Consider the following 4796-nt stretch of genomic DNA (forward strand, 5'->3'; position numbering starts at 1 on the left):
TCCCTGTCTCCCATCTCTGGTCATTTCATTTTCTGAAACTGTTTCAATCCATTTCAAACTCTCTCCCTCCACAATTATCTTCAGCCCTGTCTCTCTTTCAGTCTCTCTCTGTCCCCCCCCCTCAGCCCTAGGGCTCATAATAATCCCACCTCTCCAATTCAAAAGATCTCTCAAGCAGAGGCTTTCTTTTAGCTCTCTGCTTTTCCCTCCTCTCACCCAAATGATTTCCCAGAAACACTACGAGCTTTCTCATGTCGCTGTTGAAATGGCCCTCCATCATGTTAAGTATAGACTACTCGAGGCTCTTCTGGTTATTGTTGGCGTCTTCTGTTATGAGAATTACGAGGGGAAACCCCGGATTTCCTAGTACAGTGCCCTCTCTGTTCCTTCTTCTGTTCATATACTTGCAAACTCTGTTTCTGAACTGAATTTTTAATATTAGGATTTCCGTTCTTATATATATACATATACACACACGTGAAGCATCGGTTCGATCAATATTTGTTGGTTGGGTTTTTCTGGGTTGAAGTCCCCTGCCATGAACAAGATGAGATTAGGAGGCATGGGGGCTCAGATTCATTATGTTGAAACAGACCCATCTGGAAGATATGGAAGAGTAAGATTCTGATTCTTTTTCTTTTGTAAATTTCCCCTCTGGTTGACTTTTTTTTCCCTGGGTAATAATTGATGCTTCATGGACTTATTGAATATAGGAGGATATCAGTGAGTTGGTATATATTTCTATTTAATGATGGATTTGCTGATCAATTCAATCTAACTAAGAGCAGAATATGTTAGATGCTTGCTGAAATTGAATTCACTAGAAATGTTAGATTATAGACATAGACCACTATGGTGGAACTTTGTAGGATTAATCAACCTACATGTTAATCCAGGGAAAAGGTCGATCTCTTTTCTTCTTTATCAAATTTTTTAATTAGAAAAACATCAAGCACGATATTTCCCAGTGGGCATGACATCATTTGACCCCTATTGCTCACATGACATGTCTTCCTCACTTTCTCACGCAACGTCAACCCTCTGGCTCGCCAAGGGCAAGAGTCACTCTTGAGAGATGAAAACTAGATATGTGAAACTTAATTAATGATATCTAATTGAGACATTAATTGGTGGGTCAATAAATGATAATAAATCTTGTGCTCTTATGATTATTGTTGATACAAGCAGTTCAGGGATATTCTGGGAAAAGGGGCGATGAAGATTGTGTACAGAGCATTTGATGAGGTGTTAGGAATTGAAGTGGCTTGGAACCAAGTCAAGCTTGGAGATGTGTTTCATTCACCAGATGAACTGCAACGTCTTTATTCAGAGGTTCATCTGCTCAAGAACCTTGATCATGACTCTATCATGACCTTCCATGCTTCATGGATCGATGTCCATCACAGAACCTTCAACTTCATCACTGAACTCTTCACCTCCGGCACGCTCCGAGAGTAATAATCCACCATCTCTTATTTGCTATAATCTTTGATTTGATTCTTTCTCAAACTGGGAAACTATCTGTTTTTCATCTTATAATGAGGTTTAAACACATATATATAGGTATAGGAAGAAGTACTGTAGGGTAGATATTCGAGCTGTGAAGAACTGGGCTCGTCAGATTCTTAGTGGTTTGGAATATTTGCACTGCCATGATCCTCCTGTGATACATAGAGACCTCAAGTGTGATAATATCTTTGTCAATGGCCACCTGGGGCAGGTCAAGATTGGCGATTTAGGCCTCGCCGCGATCCTCCGGGGCTCTCAACATGCCCACAGTGTCATAGGCATTGATTCTGTCTCCCTCTTGCATAGTAATTATAAGCAATTTAATGATCAATCTAATTCTAATCCAGCTAAAAAAAATTTCTCTATTGTGGTGTTAAACTTCAGGCACTCCTGAATTCATGGCTCCAGAACTGTATGAAGAGGAATATAATGAACTAGTAGATATATATTCCTTTGGGATGTGTATGATTGAGATGCTTACCTCCGAGTTTCCGTACAGCGAGTGCTCCAACCCGCGCAAATATATAAGAAAGTCACTTCAGTAAGATTCATTGGACATTTAGTTGGTCTGAATTTTTTTCCTACTTTGATCCGAGATCTGTTCATAAACCTTAGGTAATTTGGTTCATCTCAGGGGAAGCTACCAGATGCATTTTACAGAATCCAAGATTTGGAAGCGCGGAGATTTGTGGGAAAATGTTTGGCAGATGCATCGAAGAGATTGCCAGCAAAGGAACTCTTGTTGGATCCCTTTTTAGCCACGGTCCAACTGGAATCACCACCACCATGCCTGCCATCACCAAAGATTCAAACTCACAAGTCCAATTCCAATTCAGGAGTCGCCAAGGTGCATTCTACTTCCATGGCTGATCAAAACAAGGGCACAAACATGACAATAACGGGGACAATGAATGAAGAAGATGACACAGTTTTCCTTAAAGTGCAAATATCTGACAAAACTGGTATGCATGCAGTTTTCATATTCAAATTGCAGCCTCGGACCCATAATTTTTTTTTTTTTTTCAATTTCAAGTATGTAATTTCAAGAGATGTTTTATGAAAACAGGACATGTTAGGAACATATACTTCCCTTTCGACACCATAAATGACACTGCAATGGACGTGGCCGTTGAGATGGTTAGGGAATTGAAATAAACGACTTGGAGCCATTGGAGATAGCTCAAATGATAGAGGAAGAGATAATAGCTCTGGTTCCAACTTGGAAGGACTGGGGCACTTCTCAGTGTCCACGTCAGCACAGCTTTAGATATGAAGAAGAAGAAGAAGATGATATTAGCAACCACCATCCTTTTTTCTCATCTTCCTCACGATCACCTCTCATGGTTCTCTCCCAGTGCTTAGCTTCTCTAGCAAGAACCTCTTTGGTGGGAACAATAACCATTTCTCACTTTCTCAGGATTGGCTTCAAGGTATACACAAGATAGACCTTCATATAATAACAATAAAATTAATCTTTATCTGAATTTATTCTCTGAATCTGAACTCTTCTGCATAACCAGATGCTGCCTTTCTTGACGATACAAGCTCAGAAAGCTCCATGAATTCCTTCAAGTATGCTAACATGAATCAATGCGAGGTGGTGGGCATCGAAGATGAGAGTGATGAAAATTACAAGTGCTCAAGATTCTGTCCTGCGCAAGAGATGGAAGCCAATTGCAGTAAGCAGATGAGCTATCGAAGAACAGCAGATTGCTGCCGGAGATGTGGTGATCATCGGCCGACGAGCATGACGAGGATGCGGTCGTATGTGGACGTGAGGAGCCAGCAGTTGCAGAGATCGTTAATGGAGGAGATACACAAGAGAAGGATGTTCAAGACGGTAGGGGCCATTGAGAATATTGGCTTTCTGGATCCCACAACCACATGGAAGTCTGGTTCTTAAAGAAGCAAGGAGGATATGCTTCAATTTCCACGTTGAAGCCTCATGGATTTTGGGATCATCTTCTATAGCTTTGGCTGGGTTTTTTTTTTCAATACTTGTCGTCGTGCTTTGCTTGCGTTTCTGATGTCCTGTTTACACAATAGGGGCATTTGTCTGAATCTCCACTTTGATTGTAAAGAACATTATATAAAATCTGGAAATAAGCCATCATGATATCACTTCTTAAAATGATTAAATGATAGCAAACTGTACAGGGATCCTCAATAAGAACAAAAGAAGACGACTTTAAAATGCATTGCTGAAGGGTCGAACAAAACTGGAGCTATTCAAATAATCAGTCAAAGCAAAATAAACGCAAATTTTCAGCCTGGCTTACTTTGTCGACGGACCTATAAGAAGAAATAACATATATATATATATATATATATATATGGGGATGCGCAATATTTAAGCACTGTTCAGAATCATATTTTATAAATGGACTTGTGAATCAATATTTTATAATCAAAATTAAATTATATTTTAATCTAATTTTTAATCTTGAAGGATTATGTGAGACTATATAAATATATAGATATGTATATATACATAATATATATGAGTACACGATTCTAACAAAAAATCACCAAATACAAAAGCCTAAGGACACGAATCTTATATGGTGCTGGGACAGGATTGCATGAATGATCTCTTGGCTTGCATAGTAGAATTAGTTCCACGGGACGGAGCGGGAAAATCCGAATTTTGTGCTCTAGTTTGTTTCCGGTCAATCTTCTACCCTAGGACTCGATGTGAAATCATCAAATTTACCAATTCTAGCCAGCGATGTCGTTTAAGACCAGACCTGCGCTATATCTCCTAAAACCCATACTTGAAGGTTGTGAAACAAGAAGTATTCACTGCTGCATTTCTACAATTTGATTCGGCCATCATTTTCAGCAATCACCAGCAAGCGTCATGCCACTAACGCGCTGCCGCAGCCAGTACCGGTGCCACCGCCGTCTCCGGTGCCTACAGCAAAAGGATCACGGAACGCCGCGAACGAACCCCCTGAGGCACTACCTGGACAACACAATACAGGACCTTCCGGAACTAACGGCTGCCGGACGCACACATGCCGGCAGCTATGAGAAATCCAGCCCTGCCGGCGGTGATCGATTACCAGAAGCTAAAAGGAGGGACAATGGACACGGTGTTGAGGAGATCGGCGAAGGCGTTCGGAGCGTTCTGGATCTGCGGTCACGGGATTCAGGCAGGATTTGAGATTCATGGTGAATGAAGCTCGCCGCCTCTTCGAAGACTCCGACGCCCACAGCCACAACAACAAGCGCCACCGTCTTAAAGACACAATCCCCTGCGTTCGTTCTCGCAAGGGCACACTTGA

The 4796-nt window shown here is 41.2% G+C and overlaps 1 pseudogene; it reads left to right on the top strand.

The window, feature by feature from the left end:
• The first annotated feature begins 464 nt into the window (after positions 1-464).
• Positions 465-3471, top strand: LOC114763153 (probable serine/threonine-protein kinase WNK5; annotated as a pseudogene).
• The last annotated feature ends 1325 nt before the right edge of the window (positions 3472-4796 follow it).

This window comes from Neltuma alba, unplaced genomic scaffold (assembly GCF_004799145.2).
Source record: "Neltuma alba isolate B1F8T4 unplaced genomic scaffold, ASM479914v2 tig00011259_pilon, whole genome shotgun sequence".
NCBI lineage: Eukaryota > Viridiplantae > Streptophyta > Magnoliopsida > Fabales > Fabaceae > Neltuma > Neltuma alba.